This window comes from Choloepus didactylus, chromosome 4 (assembly GCF_015220235.1).
Source record: "Choloepus didactylus isolate mChoDid1 chromosome 4, mChoDid1.pri, whole genome shotgun sequence".
NCBI lineage: Eukaryota > Metazoa > Chordata > Mammalia > Pilosa > Megalonychidae > Choloepus > Choloepus didactylus.
Window position 1 is genome coordinate 192,631,326 of NC_051310.1, and position 17,760 is coordinate 192,649,085.

A 17,760-nucleotide genomic window follows, 5' to 3' on the forward strand; every position below is an offset into this window, starting at 1 on the left:
CTATTGGGGTCTATTCTTTTGGGGTGCACTGTACTTCTTGAATCTGTAATTCTTTGTCTTTCATAATAGTTGGGAAATTTTCACTGATTATTTCTTCTATTATTCTTTCTGCACATTTCCCCTTCTCTCCTACCTGTGGGACATCCATAACATGTATAGCTGTGCATTTCATGTTGTCATTCAGTGCTCTAAGACCCTTTTCATATTTTTCCATTCTTTTCACCATCTTCTTTCATCTGTGTGAATTCAGATGCTGGTCCAATTCACTGATACTTTATTCTGCCCATTCAAATCTAGTGTTGTTCCCTTCATTGCCTTTTTCATCTCCTCTTTAATCCCTTCATCCCTTAAATTCTGCCATTTGCTTTTTCAAGTTTATGAGTTCTTCCTATGGTCATCCAGTGTCCTCCTTATATCCTTCCTCTCTTTTGCTATATCTTCCCTCAGTTCATTGACTGGATTTTTGAATTTATTTAGATTTGTTTGAACATCTCCAATTAGTTCTGCCTTCAGTTCATTGAATTTATTTAACAATAATTGCTTCAATTCCTGTATCTCAGTTGAATTATTTGTTCCTTTGGCTGATCCATATTTTCATGTTTCCTAGTATAGCTCATTATCTTAAGCCCTCTTGGCATCTGACTTTCTTGATTAGTTTATTCTGGAGTTTGTTTTCACTCTTTTATGTAGGGTTTTCTCATTGGTTGTCTTTGTTCTCTAACCTTTGGTGTTCAGTTCAGATTTTTCTAGACATTTAACTTAGATTCTGTTTAATTGATTAGTTTTCCACCTCTTGTTTTCTGTTTCTTTCCATGCTTCCATGTAGACTTCTTGTGCGTTGGTCTCCTCAGATATGGTCAACTTGAGTCAGATTTTCCCAGTCCAGAGAGGCCCAGGTCTCAGGAGGAGGGTATGGGGCTTCTTTGAGAATGAAACCCTCCTGTGAGGCCTTTACACTTTGTGCTTCTCCTATGCTGTCCAGCAAGTGGTGCTTACCAACTGCAGCCCACACCAGTGTAAGGAGGGTGTGGAGCCTTTAGTTCTCCCAGTGACCCTGACCCTGTCAGGGGTTTGGCTGACTGAACTGGTTTCCAAATTCCAGCCCCTGGGATCTGCATTCCCAAAAGAATGGATACCATTGGAGCAGGGCCAGGCTCCCCTTTTCTTGGGAAGTTATGTTATTTTGTGAATTTTCTTCCCCACTAGACTTATTGCTTTGTTCTCAGAGCTATCTTACCTATGGTCTTGTATGGTCAAAATTGCAAGTCTTTGAGGCTTTCTGTAATGGGCTTGTTAGAATAATTGTTTTGAGAAAGAAAAAAAAGTTTTAAAAAAGAAAAAAACAAAAAAAAGGAAAAGAAGGTAACAGTATGGACTGTTTACAGTCCTTGCAAATCTAATAGCTATTAAAATGCTAAAAGACAAGGAATTGAGGGTGATTAAGGATCAATCAAGATAGCAGAGAAACCCACTTTTCAGACAAGGGCCCTCACTGCCTGGATTTGCATATGCCGATTCTGTTTGAACGCAGCCCTTCCCATATTATATTCACCCAAACTCCAAAATTCTGTTTTATTTTTGTTTATTTTTTATTTTTTATTTTTTTGCTGTTTTTGCTAGCCCTGTCTCCTCTCTGCCAGGCTCACTGCTCCCTGATTCTCTGGTGTCTGGTCTCAGTCTATCTATGGTTGGAGATTTTGTTCAGCACTGTGAGATTTTAATCAGTGCTGTAACTGCAGTTCTCCTTCATGTTTCCCACCACTGATGGCCCCTCCTCCCATGGGACTGTGCCTGGCAGGAGGGGCATGTGAACTCTGGCTGTGAGAACTTACAGATTTCATTGATCTCAGCTGTTTCACACATTCATGAGTGTTGTATGAAGTATCTCCAAACTCAAATTGCTCTGCAGTGTACAGTCCATGCAGTTTCTGGCTTTCTACCAGCTTCCCAAAGGAGTATCTAAAACCCACACCTCACCACTCTGCCCTCTTTTTCCCCCAAACTGTTTTTGTGTGTGTTCTTGGAAGTATGAGAGTGGTTTTCCCAACTGAAGATTTCCCAAAAAGGAAAACCTCAAGGAGAACTATTCATGAGGCTCTGAAGGCCCTGAGAATGATGGTGATAAGCAATTCATTATAAATACCTACCCAGGGGCAGGACATGGTTGTGAAGGTCCTGTCTCAGATATCATGAAACAGGGAAATTCCCAGGGGCAGACACCCTGTCTTATTGTCTTCCAGGATGATTGTGGGGGAGGTGGTGGATAAGTTCCCTCATAATGTCTGTTGTGAGTGGAAATAGCAAGAAAGTGTCAGTTACCTTCACCAAGCCAGTCTCAGAGGGACAGGAGCTGAGAATGGGAAAGCAGCCCTGAGCAAAGTGCCATAACAGAAATGCAAAGTGTGACTGGGGAAAGATGAAGGAGGGACAGAGTCTGCTCACTGTGAAATGTAGACTTGGTTTCTCAAGCAAGTGATAGATAAAGATAAATATATGTGTTTCCTAAAAAGAACTCCACCAAAACTATTTGATGAAGGGGTTCCCTTTAAGATATGCATTAAGACACTCCTGTGAACAATAAGGGAACATGAGGAAGAGGGATCACAGAACTAGAAACATTGTGTATCCTGCATCACTGCCCTCTAAGTATTTGTACCCAGTCAGAGTGGTTTAAAGCAAAGTTGAAAGGGGTTCCCTGTGTCCCAGTGAGGAAGAGATTTTGACTATGAGCCCAAAGCATTGGATAGAGAAGATGACTCCCTCACCTGTACCCTGATCTTACCCCCTTTATGAAGAATTGTCAGGGCTGAGGCTATGTTTTTCAGGTCCCCTCTAGTGATTGTTGGCCCTATATCACCTTTGGGTAGAAAAGAAAAAGAGGGAGGATTTATGTGACAGGTAATTTTTTAAAAAAAGAATTGAAATTATAGCCAATAACACTATACTGTGAATGTGCTTGTGGGTGGGGCCCTTTGGGACATTTTTATGCACCAGTGATCACATTTCCTCCTCTAGTGCATTATAGGTCTCAACAATTAGCTACATGTGGCTGGGAAGACCAGCATCAACTGAGGGGATTCAACCTCTCTTTACAAGAATTTCCAACCCAAATCATGGAGCGTATCAACTCCTGTACACCACCAATGTGCCATAGCCAAGCTGTTTGTTCAACAAAAACAATACCATCTCCTTGGTTGGAAAAATGACATTACTTTTTTGATTCATGACTCAATTCAGGCAGAAGTGTTAAAAGCTACCCTGTCACAGTTTAACAACCCAGCCTTGGCCAGAGTAAAAGAATTCAGGAGCCTGAAGGCAGACAATAGATTACCATAGATTAAGTGATGAGGTGCTGTCCATGGCCCTGAGCACCAAAACTGATATTAAGATCAGAGCTGCCCATATTCACTTGGGTACTCACTAATCCTACTAACAAAGCTGGACAGGCTCAGCAAAGCTCCACCATTAAATAGAAAGATTATATCAAAGACCTAACCTGCCTGGGGTATCAGGAAGTCAGTGAACTGCATGAAAAAATAGCTGATTTGCCTGAGGGGGATGAATGGCCTGCTGGGGCTCCTTCTGCCCCCTCTCTTGGTCAAATGGGGTCCCTGTTTGAAAATGTCCCAGCTGGGCAGTATGACTTGGTTCACTGATGGATCTACAAATTTGTTACTGCCATCCATTCCAAGAACAACCTGCTGACTAAGACTGGATGAGGGCCTTAGGCCCAAAGAAAAAAACTCCATGCAATGGTGATCATTATGCCAGCCACTTCAACCACAACTTCCTGCTCCATAATTACAGACTCATGGGCCATTGTAAATTGGATTTACCCAAATGGCCTTGTGACTGACAAATCAATAATTAGACTATTAAAGTCTCCCTCATATGAGGACAGGAGCTGTGGCATCATCTTCCTTGCTGGGAAGGAGACCTATTCATCACCCATTTAGATGTCCAAGACAAAATCCATAAAAATGGAACATGAGTGGGATTCCCATGCTGAACAAGCATGTAGTCAACAGATTGCAATGACTGCCTGCATGATTCACCCTGGAATGGGACACAGAAGCACACCTTGGTAGTAAGAGTGAGTCAAACCACATGGGAAGAAGCAAAAGCTAAAGATGTAGACCAGTTGTGAGGCTTCTGCCAATGAAACCAAAATGGTAGCTGGGCTACATCACCCAGGGCTAATGCCTTACACAATGCTGCAGCTCAAACACATGGGACACCTGTCCCTTAGACACAGGTTCTGGTGGTGTCTCACTGCCTTAGACACATATTCCAGGTAACAGACAGCAATTCCTATGTGTCAGCACACCATTGCAACCTTACAGAAACAGCTGTGCCATGTGTTCATATACCCAACCAAACTCCATTCATATCAAGGTACATTATTTACAGCACACATGGCCAAACAATGGGCACACTTCCAAGTTATGAGAAAGACTTCTCATGCTTCCTATCAACCCCAAGGAAACACAGTAATAGAATATTGGAATGGAAAACTAAAACAAATAGGCAAAGCTGATCAGGAAGTACAATTTACCCAGTGGTACCCCCATTTCTTTGGACACTAAATACTGTATTCCTGCAGAAGGAAAGCATGGTGGTTCAGTATGTATTGGGAAATAATTACCTTAGATGGGAAAGGGGACCAGATAGACACCTGATTAAGGTACACCTGAGAATGTCAATCCCATTATACTCAACTTCATCTTTTCCTAACCTTTCATTCCTCCAAGCAATATCATTCTATAAATGAAAAGGAAATTTTGTCTTAGAACTTCCATTTACTTTCAAGCTTTCAACTTCTATTCAATATTTTTTTTCAATTTTAGAAAATTTTAATTACACCCAAAAAGAAATAAGAATAAAAAAGAAAACCCAAATTCTCCCATACTCTTTATTCTCCCCTATTATTGACACTTGGTATTGGTGTGGTACATTTGTTACTGTTGATGAAAGAGTACTAAAATATTACTGTTAACTATAGTCCATAGTTTGCAATAGGTTCATTTTCCCCATATACCCCTCTATTATTAACTCCTTGTAATAATGTCATGCACTTGCTCTCTAACTCATGAAATCACTTTTTAATATTTACACAGTTAGTCATGGACATTGTTCACCACAAGATTCATTGTAACACATTCCCATGTTTCACTTCCAACTTTTTTCTGGTGACATACATGACTCTAAACTTCCCCTTTCCACCACAATCACACACCATTGTATATTGTTAATTATTGACACCATAATATGTTCCCATCCCTTTGTCCATTTCCAAACATTTAAGTTCAACCTTGTTAAATATTCTGCACATATTAGGCAACTAATCCCCATTTTTTAGCCTTATTCTATATCCTGGTTCATATAAGTGAGATCATAAAATATTTGTCTTTTTGTGTCTGACTTATTTCACTTAGCATAATGTTCTCAATGTTAATCCAAGTTGCCACATGCTTTAGGACTTCATTCCTTCTTACTGCTGAATAATCTATTGTATGCATATACCACATTTTGTTTATCCATTCATCTGTTGATGGACATGAGTTGTGTGCTTGCTTGGATATATTATGCCACAAGGAAAACCATATTCTTTAATGCAACCTTGTGGGGGCAGTGATTAGTCTGTTGATTTAGGTGATACATTTCATTAAATTATTTCCACAGAGGTGTGGCCCTGCCCATTCAGGGTGGGTCTTGGTTAGTTTGCTGGAGTCCTGTAAAGGATCTCACAGAAGGGGCTCAGAGCAGTGGAGAGAGAGTTGCAGAGATTCTTGCTGATGCTTAGAGGTGTGTAAATGCTTGCAGACATTTGAAGATGCTAGCCCAGAGACATTTTTGAGAATGCCATTTTGAAACACAGCCTGGGAGCAAAGGAAGAGCAGAAACCAGCCACATGCCTTCCCAGCTGACAGGTGTTCTAGATGTCATTGGCCATTCTTCAGTGAAGGTTTCCTCTTGTTGATGCCTTAGTTTGGACACTTTTATGGCCTTAGAACTGTAAATGTGTAACCCAATAACTCCCCTCTGTATAAAAGTCAATGCAGTTTCTGGTATTTTGCATAATAGCAGCACTAGCAAATGGGAACATGATGTTTCCATCTTTGGCAATTGTAAAATGCCACTGTGAACATTGGTGTGCAAATATCTATGTTCCTATAACAGCATATATATATATATATAATTGAGATCATTCACATACCATACAACTCTCCAAAGATCCAAAGTGTACAATCAGTTGTCCAAGGTACCATCATACAGTTGGGCATTTATCAACACAATTAATATTTCTTTTCAAGTTTTAGACATTTTCATTACTCCAGAAAAGGGAACTCAATTTCTCCCATACCCCTAACCATGTCCCCTCCATTATTGATTCATAGTATTTGTATAGTAAATTTGCTACTGTTGAAAGAATGTTAAAATAACAGTAACTGTAGTATATAGTTGGAATAGGTATATTTTTTCCTATATGCGTCTCTATTAACTTCTAGTTATAGTGTCATACATTTGTTCTAGTTCATGAGACAGATTTCTAATATTTGTATGGTTGATCATGGACATTGTCTATCACAAGATTCACTGTTTTACACAATCCCATTTTTTAACCTGCAATTTTCCTTCTGGTAACATATGTGACTCTGAGCTTACCCTTCTACCACTTTCACACACATTTCAGCACTGCTGGTTATTCTCAAAACGTGCTACCATCACCCCAGTCCATTTCAACATGTCTATATTCACCGTATTTGGACATTCTGCTCATAATAAGCAAACACTCCCCCTTCTTTAGCCTCACTCTATATCCTGATAACATATTTTATGTCTATGATTTTGCATAATATAATTAGTACATATCAGTGAGACCCTGCAATATTCGCCTTTATGAGTCTGTCTTATTTTACTCAGTATAGAGTCCTCACTATTTCTTTGTTAACCTATTTATTTTAAGATGGTTTGTTCACACACCATACATTCTGTCCTTAGTAAACAATCATTGGTTCCCTGTATAGTCAGGTATTTATGTATTCATCACAATCACCACTATCTAATAAGGACATCTCCATTTCTTTCACAAAGAAGAAGGAAGAGTCAAAGAAGGTAGAGACACCAAAGAAAAAGAAAATAGAGAGAAATTAAACAAACAATTAAATACAGAACTTGACACCTAGAAAGCAACAAAAGTAAGGATACCATTAAGCTAAAGTAGAATAAAGAGTCAGACAACATCATCAATGCCAGGAGTCCCATACCCTTCCCCTGTTCCTGACACCCATCTGCATTTAGCTTTGGTATATTACCTTTGTTATATTAAAGGAAGCATAATACAATGTTTCTGTTAACTACAGTCTCTAGTTTGAATTGATTGTATTTTCCCCTCAATTCCACACTATTTTTAACTCCTTGCAATGTAGACATTTATTTGTTCTACCTCATGTAAAAACATGTTTTTTTACCTTTTATTAAAATCATTGTGCACCCTAGGTTTCCCTGAGTTACATAGTCCCAGTCTTTATCTTTTGTCTTTTGTTCTAGTGTCCCACATGGTCTCAACCTTTCTTTTTCAACCATGCTCACAGTTATCTTTGTTCAGTGTACTTACATTGCCATGCTACTATCTCCCAAAATTGTTTTCCAAACTTCTCACTCCTGTCTTTTCCTTTCTGTCTGTACTGCTTCCTTTACTGTTTCCCATAGAGCAGGTATCTTGTTCACAAACTCTGTCATTGTCTATTTGTCAGAGAGTATTTTATGCTCTCCCTCATATTTGCAGTATAGGTTTGCTGGATACAGTGTTCTTGGTGGTGTTTTCCCTCTTTCATTATCTTCAATGTATCTCTCCACTTCCTTCTCATCTCCATGGTTTCTACTGAGAAATCTGCACATAATCTTATCAAGCTTCCTTTGAATATGATGGATCATTTTTCTCCTGCTCCTTTCAGGATTCTCTCTTTATCTTTCATGTTTAATAATCTGATTAGCAAGCATCTTTGCATCAGCCTCTTCAGATCTATTCTGTTTGGAGTATGCTGCACTTCTTGGATCCATAATTTTATGTCTTTCATAAGAGATGGGAAATTTTCATTGATTATTTCCTCAATTATTTCTTCTGCCCATTTTCCCTTCTCTTCTCCTCCTGTACGCCAATGACATGTATATTCTTGTTTTTTGTTTTTCCCTAAGTTCCCAGAGACATTTCTCATATTTTTCCATTCTTTACTCTATCTGTTCTTTTGTGTGTAGGCTTTCAGTTACCTTGTTCTCCAGTTCCTGGGTGTTTTCTTCTGCCTCTTGAGATCTGCTGTTGTATGTTTCCACTATGTCTTTCATCTCTTGTGTTGTGGCTTTCAATTCCATAGATTGTGCCAGTTGGTTTTTTGAATTTTCAATTTCTACCTTGTGTATTCCCAGTGTTTTCATTATATGGTTCAGCTCTTTCACCATCTCCTCCTTAAACTTTTTTGAATTGACTTATTATTGGTTATTTCAAATCCTGTATCTCAGTTGAAGTGTAAGTTTGTTCCTTTGACTGGGCCATAACTTCATTTTTCTTAGGGTATGTTGTAGTTTTCTGTTGTCTAGACATGGTTTCCTTGGTTACTCCAATCAGGTTTTCCCAGATGAGAAAGGGATCAGGTCCCAGAATGAAGATATATTCACTATCCAGTTTCCCTGAGGGTGTGTCTTACTAAATTGGTGCACAATGTGATGCCTCAGGTCATTGTGCCCTTCTACTCAGAAGGTGGTGCCTGTCAGCCTGTAACTGCAGACTGGTGTAAGGAGGTGTGGCCCATGGCTGTTTTCCCCCAGGCTCTGTGGTCTGGTCCTGAATAGAAAGTGGGTAGTAGATCTTGGACCCACCCCTTTCCTCTTAGGGAAGTTAAGCCCATAGGGAGATGTCATCAGCATTTGAATAGATTCTGCCTGTTCTACCTCCATTCTTATCTGGGTCAGAGCACTGGGAACGGAAAATAGCTGAGGCTTTCTCCACTGAGCTGAAACAGGGACAGAAAACCCCCTTCAGGGCCAGTCCATGGCCAGCCTCTAGCTTTCCAACATGAGTGATCACCCAAAGCCTCTCTCTGCTTAGAGATTCATAGCTTGTAGTGAGCAGTCCAAACTTGTTAATTAAAACCCCAGTTGGGGTTCATCTGAGCTATATTTGCTTCCTGGGAGAGAGCTTCTCTCTAGCACCATGAGGCTTTGCAGCTTGGGCCGTATGGGGAGGGGGCTCCCAGATGGATCCACAGTTTTTACTTACAGTTTTTATGCTGGGATTTTGGGCAATCCTCCCAATTCAGGTTGATGTATCATAAGTGGGTGGTCACATTTGTCCCCCATATTATTCCAGATTATTCACTAGTTGTTCCTTGTTCTTTATTAGTTGTTCCAGTGTGATTATCTTCCACTCCTCTCTATGCCATCATCTTTGATCCTCCCCTCTATTAAAAATTTAGCTCAGTGAAAGAAAAGGAAAACCTTCAAAACAAGGGAGAAATTAATTCACAAACAAGGTATAAATCATTAGATGATGGATTCAGAACTCAGCCCCCTTGAGTGTTAAGCTCGAGAGAGATAACTATATTTTTGTTCAGGGCCTATACATTTGTTTTACTAGAAAACCAAAAATGAAAATACTCCCAGTGTGACACAATATTATTTTCTACAGAGAGTAACACATTTATCTGTATCTCATTTCCTCCTCTTTTTTGCTGTTGATAAGAAATCTGAATCAATGAATACATGCTCCTATATTCTTGTGATAGAATGTTATGGGATGGGGAGAAAAATATTAGGTGACAAAAGGTATCAAACAAGAGGGTAAGTAGTGACAAATATTTTGTCTGTATTTTACAGAAGATGTATCTAATGAATAATTACTTGTGTGTAGCAATTTTAAATTAATATGTAAAAACTTCAAAGACAGATTAAATCTTACAAATTCATGTTTTATAAATAACATTTTAGAATTAACTTTATGTTCTGAAAATGACAAAATAAATAGGAAATTTCTTCTAAATTTATAATCTCATTGCAGAAAATGAGAGATAGGCAAAATCAAATGGCTACCCCAGAATTTTTCAATAGCTTATTGTTTTTATTCATTTATGTTATTTTGCACCAGCTGTGCCTTATATGTATTAAACATGCAACATAATAAATCAAACTGTCCACAGGAATCAGACTATAAAAAATGCAATGATTTCTATAAAAATTATATTGCATAATAATTATGGGAATTAGAAAAATGACAACTGAAGTTTCCTGAAGCTGATTAAGCAAACTTGAAAGCTTGCACTTTCCTCAAGTGGCTGCATATATGGGTATATGTAATATATTTTCTCAGTCCAGGCTTTACTGAGATGCATGGGACTGGACAAAATGGGATGCAAGTTTATTATTTACAGTTAATGGAAATCAGGGGCAAATTTCTTGTGCAAATGAGGATCACAAAGATGTTCATTTTCTAAATGTTGTAGTAGAACCAAATGCACAGCATTGTGTTTTCTAGCACTGTTCAGATGTTTTAGTATAGAAACAAGAAGGTAAATATTAGGTTGAGGCAAATGTTAAAATTTGGAGGAGAAATGAAGAGAGAAGGGATAGAAAAGAATTATCAAAATGAATTGAAATCAACAAATACATTTTAATCAAAAAGAGTAGATGGGCCTGAAGCTGAATGTGAGGCTGAAGTATAAGTGAATATAAATGCGAAAGTAAGTGCTAGATATATAAGAAGAGAAAGAGACATGTTAACATTAAAGTTTTGGGAGACATATAAACTAAGTGATGAAAGATTAAACAAATCACCCTAGAATGTATTTCTGAAATGCAACAAACATGAAGGTTAGAGGTGTTCAAAAGAATAAGGATCATTCAGTGAGATAGGGTTTTAGGATGAAACTGGATAATAGACAGTGATAGAAATGGTGATAGAGAAGAAAAACATGACAGAGGTGACAATTTCTTTAATAATTGATAAAAGTGCACTGGAGTTTAATAAATCAATAGGCTGAGAAAAGAAATTAGGAGAAGAGACTAGGACATTATAAACAGAAAATACAGTCCAATGAAATAAGTTATCACAGTTAGTATGATTCCATGGGAAAATGGTATCACATGTTCATCCCTTCAACAATAGTCCAGAAACAAAAAATACCATTTCATTCTTGTTTTTAATGTTGTGAGCATAAATATCAAGACACAAAATGCAGAAAGGAATTTATGAGTTTCTACTCTTTGTTCAATTTTATTGAGTTATATTCACATACAATACAATAATCCAAAGTACAATAAATTGTTCACAGCACCATCAATAGTTGTGCATTTATCACCACAATCAATTCTTGAAAATTTGCATTACTCCAAAAATTAAAAATAAGAACAAAAATAAAAGTAAAAGAACCCCTAAAACATTCCATCCCCTATCACCAATTAGTCATTTCATTTTTGTCTCTTTTTTTTACTCATATGTCCATACATTGGATAAAGGCAGTGTGAACCACAAGTTTTTCACAATCACATGGTAACACCAAGTAAAATATAAAGTTATACAATAAACCTCAAGAATCAAGTCTACTGGGTTCAGTTCAACAGTTTCATGTATTTCCTTCTATCTATTCCAATACACTAAAAACTAAAATGGTGTATCTATATAATGCATAAGAATAACTCCCAGAATGTCCTCTCAACACCATTTGAAAGCTCTCAGCCACTGAAATTTTATTTGTTTCATTTTTCTTCCCCCTTTTTGTCAGGAAACCTTTCTCAATCTCACAGTGCTGGATCCAGGCTCATCCCTGTGTGTTATGTCCCATGTTGTCAGGGAGACTGACATCCCTGGGAGTCATGTCCCATGAAGGGGGGAGAGCAGAGAGTTTACTTGCCAATTTGGCTTAGAGAGATGGGCCACTTCTGAGCAACAAAAGAGGTTATCAGTAGTGAATCTTAGGCACCAATATAAGCAGAATGGGCCTCTCCTTTTCAGTAGAAAGTTTCATAGGGGCAACCCTCAAAATTGAGGGCTCAGAATTCTAAATTTGTAGCACCAAAGCTTGTGAGAATTTCAGTAATTCCTCAGGTGATGAAGTTTAATTTTCCCAAAATTTTCCCCAGGATATCAAGGGGGATATGCAAATACATTTTTATTCTCTGCCCAAATTACTCTGGGATATACAGGACCATCACACTAACTTTTAAAACCAACCAGATCTCACTCCCCATTCAAATTTCCATATAATTATGGAGCTTGAATAAACTAACCATACAAGTTGAATTGTAGAATGTGCTGCAGAAAATATAGACTTTGCAGCAAATAAATTTCACTTACTTTGGTCTGGCACAGAATTTTATATTTCAAAACACTAACACCATGCTTTTCCCTTTAATCTGATTTCCATTAGTCCTAGTCAAGTCCATTTTGTTCATATCTTTAATGTCTGATCTTTTATCAGCTTATTTAATATTTGCTATATTGGGTAAAGCTAAAATTCATAGATATCAGACTCTGGCTCTGAGTTTCAGGTATCATACAGACACAAAAATTTCCAGGGACTTACCAGATTTTACACAAAAAGCTCAGGATCTCAGAATTTACAAATAACCCTTAAAACTCAGGAATAGATGGAAATGCTGTAAGAGATTAATACCTAGGAAGCTTTACATAAGTCTTCCACTAAAAACATATCCTCACAGATTCAATTCTCAGAGTTTGCACATAATAGGCTGTATCAATGAAGCATTTTAAGTTTGTCTTTTTATACAGATGCATAATATTCCATAATATGTATATACCACAGTCTGTTTATCCACTCTCCCATTTATGGACATTTGGGTTGTTTCCATCTCTTGGCAATCATGAATAGTGCTGCTATAAATATTGCTTTAAAAATGTCTGTTCATGTCCTAGCTTTCAGTTCCTCTGAATACATACCTGGTAATGAGGTTGCTGGATGAAATGGCAGTTTTAAACTTAGCTTCCTGAGGAATCACCACATTGCCTTCCAGAGTGGTTGCAAAATTCCATATTCCCACCAACAATGAATAAGTGTGCATCTTTATCCAAATCCTCTCCAGCACTTGTACTTTTCTGTTTCTTTTAGTTCTGTTTTATTGACATATATTCACATATCATACAATCATTCATAGTGTCACAGTACCATCATATAGTTGTGCATTCATGAACCCCATCTATTTTTTTGAACATTTTCCTTATACCAGAAAAAGTAAAACTAAGAATAAAAAATAAAAGTAAAACAAAAACACCCAAATCATCCCCCCACCTTATTTTTCATTTATTTTTTGTCCCCATTTTTCTACTCATCCCTCCATCCAGTGTATGGAGGGGAATGTGATCCACAAGGCTTTCACAATCACACTGTCACCCTTGGAAGCTACAATGTTATACAATTCTCTTCCAAAATCAGGGCAACTGGGTTGACATTTGATACTTTCAGGCATATACTTCTAGCTATTCCAGTACACTAAACCTAAAAAGGATTGAGTATGTAATGGATAAGAGTGCCCACCTGGCTGACCTTTTGACACCATTTGGAATCTCTCAGCCAGTGGAACTTTATTTTGTTTCATTTCATATCCCACTTTTGGTAAAGAAGATGGTGTCAATCCCAAGATGCTTGGTCAAGATTCATCCTCAAGACTCATATTCTGCATTTCCTGGGAGATTTAGACCCCTAGGAAAGAGGTCCCACATAAGGGGGAAGGCAGTAAGTTCACCTGCAGCATTGGGTTAGCTGGAGGGAGACAGCCACATCCAAGCAACAAAGAAGTACTCAAGGGGAGACTCCTAGGCAAAATTATAAGCCAATTTAGCCTCTCCTTTGCAACAATGAGCTCCATAAGGACAAGCCCCATAATAGAGAGCTCCATATACCAAAATGCCAACCTTCAATGTTTGTGAGACCATCAGCAACAATCCAGGTGAGGAAGTCCAACACTTTTGCATTTTTCCCTGACTCCTCATGAGGGGCCCTGCACATATATTTTTATTCTCTACCCAGATTACTTTGGGATGTGTCACTATTTCATCCTAACCTGTACAAACCTACCAGGTCTCACTTTCTATTCAAAGTCCCATGTAAATATTGTATTTGAACAAATTGTATGAGCTCAATTGTTTAGGAAATATAGATTCTGCATGAAATAAACATCTTTTCCCTTGGTCTCATATGGAAGTTGAAGTTTTAAAACACAGTCAGTATGATCCTTTACCCTTTGGTCCAATTTTCCCTAGTCCTAACTAGATTTGCTTCATTCATATCTCTATTTGAAGTCTGGACTCTTTTTCAGCTTTTTTAACAGTTGCTGTATGTGCTAACACTGACATTCATATTTGCTGAGCTCTAGCTCTGAGTTTCAGGTGTCACACAGATATCCAAGTTCCAGGGATCAACTAGGTTGTACACAAAGAGATCAGCATCTCAGAATCAGTAGATAGCCATTACAGTTCAGGAATAGATGTGACTGCTGTATGAGCTTAAAATCTAGGGACCATTACAATAAGCATTCCCCTAATAACCTTTGCTCTAATATTCAATTCTGAGTTTACGTATTTTAGTTAGTCCATATTGGTGAGGCATTATAGTGTTTGCCTTTGTTTCTGGTGTGGTTCACCTAAAATGCTGTCTGGAGGATCCATTCACCTCGTTGTGTTGTGCGTCTCACTGTTTTACTCCTCCTCAGATTTGCTCAATATTCTATTGTATACACACACCAAAGTTCACCATTCTATTCCTCATTGATGTACCCTTAGGACACCTCTACCCATTGTGAATCATATATACTGCTCCCAAAAGCACCAGTTTGCAAATGTCCATTCACATACCTGCTCTAAGATCTTCCAATTATATGCCCCCTAATGAGCTTGCAGGACCTTATGGCACCCAGACTTAGCTTCTTGTTGAAACACCACATTGTCCTCCAGAAAGACTACACCATTCTGCCTCCTAACCAACAATAAATATGTACATACCTCTCTTCATGTTTTCCCCAGTGCTTTCATCCCTATTTATATTTCTTCCTACAATTTTATTGAGCTGTATTCCTATAACATACAATTATCCACAGAGTGCAATCAGTTGTTCATGATCTCATCATATAGTGGTGTATTTATCACCACAGTTAGCACTTGAACATACTGATTACTAGAAAAAAATTATTTTTAAATGAATAATAAAAATGATAATAAAAAGAAAAATAAAATATCATACAATACAATATAATAGTAAGATCAGACAACAGCACCACTGCCAAGAATCTCATATCCCTCACTTTTATCCCTCTCTCATACACATTTAGCTTTGGTATATTACCTTTGTTACATTTAATGGAAGCATATTGCAAAATTACTGTAGATCATAGACTCCAGTTTGCATTGATTATTTTTCCCTCATACTCTCTCCTTTTCAACACTCTGCATGGTTGATATTAATTTGTCTCCCACATGCAAGAACACTTTTATTCTTGTAAATTTTGTCAAAATTTTTGACCATTCCAGGTTTGCTAAGCTAAATAGTACCAGTCTTTATTGTCTATCTTTACCTTGAGTATCATACCTGCCCCTAGCCCACCTCTTTCAGCTTTGCTCATGGACATCTTTGGTCAGTGCACTTTCAATATTGTGCTACCATCACACAGTATTATGCTACCTATTTCTGGATCTACAGTCAATCCTGCTGAAAATTCTGTAGTCTTTCAGCATCAAATGTCAGATCTATACCCTCTTTTTATCTACTGGTAGTCTGTATTATAAGCTTTAAACTTTCCAAGTTTTCTCATTAATGTTAGTTCATATTAGCAAGACCATAAAATATTTGTCCTTTTGTTTCTGGCTAACTTTGTTCAATGTAATGTTCTCAAGTTTCATCCACATTATCATATGTTCTGTGTCTTTGTTCTGTCTTACAGCTGTTTAATATTCCATCATGTGTATATACCATAGTTTTTATATCCCCTCATCCATTAATGGGCACTTGCTCTGTGTCCATCTCTTGGCTATCATGAATAATGTCACCATTGACACCAGTTTATAAATGTCCATTTGTGTCTTAACTTTCTTCTCTAAGTATACACCTAGTAATGGAATAGTTAGGTCATATTGAAAAATCTATAGTAATGGAATAGTTAGGGTCATATTGAAAATCTATACTAAGCTTCCTGAGGAACTGCCACACTGTCTTCCAGAGAAGTTTCAGCAATCTGCATTCCCATCAACAATGAATAATTGTGCCTCCTTCTCCACATCCTCTCCAGCACTTGTAATTTCTCGTTTTTGGATAATGGTCATTCTTGGTAGGTGTGAGATATGTCATGATGGTTTTGATTTGCATTGCCTAATAACCAGGGAAGTTGAGTATTTTTTCATATGTTTTTGAGCCATTGGTATTTCCTCTTCAGAAAAGTGTCTGTATATCTTTTACCCATTTTTTAATTGGGTTGTCTTTCTGTTGTGTTCTAGGATCACTTTATGTAGTCTTTCTATGAAACCCTTATCTTACATGTGGTTTCAAAATATTGTCTCCCACTGCATATCTTCCTTTTTAACCTTTCTGACAAAGTCCTTTGTTGTATAAAAGTGTTTAATTTGGGGGAGATCCCATTTGTCTATTTGTTCTTTGGTGGTTCATGTTTTGTGTGTAAGGTCTAGGAAACTAACTTTTATCACAAATCTTTAAGGTATTTGCCTATATTATTCTCTAAGGTTCTTATGATCTGAGTACTAATGTTTAAGTCTTTGATCAATTTCAAGTTAAATTTTGCAAAAGATATGAGACAGGAGTTCTCATTCATTATTTTGGAAATGGATATCCAGTTATCCAAACACCATTTATTGAAGAGGTTTCTCTGTCCCAGTTCCTTTGGATTGACTGCCTTATCAAAGATCAATTGACCATAGATGTTAGAGTCTGTTTCTGAACACTCAATTCCATTCCATTTGCTGGTATATCTGTCCTTAGGCCAGAACTATGCTGTTTTGAACTTTGTAACTTTGTAATATGATTCAAAGTCTGATAATGCGAGACCTCCCACTACATTACTCTTTCTCAAGATATTTTTGGCTATTTGGGGCAACTTGCCCTTCCAAATAAATATGGGTATTCCTTTTTCTATTTCTGCAATGTAAGATGTTTGGTATTTTACTTGTATTGAATTGAATCTATAAAACAGTTTAGGGTAGAATTGATATCTTAATTATGTTTAATTTCCAATCCATGAAAATAATATGATCTTTCTTTTTTTAGGTCCTGTTTGTTTTCTTTTAGCAATTTCTTGTAGATTTCTATGTATAGGTCTTTTGTGAACTCTGGGAAGTTTATTCCTAAATATATGATTCTTCTGGTTGTTATTTTAAAAGGAATTTTTTTCTTGATATCCTCCTCTTGTTGCACATTACTTGTGTATAGGAACACTACATATTTTCTCATGTTGATCTTGTAGTCTGCCACTTTGCTGTATTCATTGATTAGTTCTAGTAGCTGTGCTGCAGATTTTTTGGGTTTTCTACATATAGAATCATGTCATTTGCAAAGAGTGAAAATTTTACTTCTTCCTCTCCAATTCGGATATCTTTTATTTCTTTTTCTTGCATAATTTTTCTAGCTAGAACTTCCATCACAATGTTGAATACCAATGGGTACAGTGGGCATCCCTGTCTTGTTCCTGAGCTTAGAGAGAAAGCTTTCAGTCTTTCCCCATTGAGTATGATGTTAGCCATGGGATTTTCAT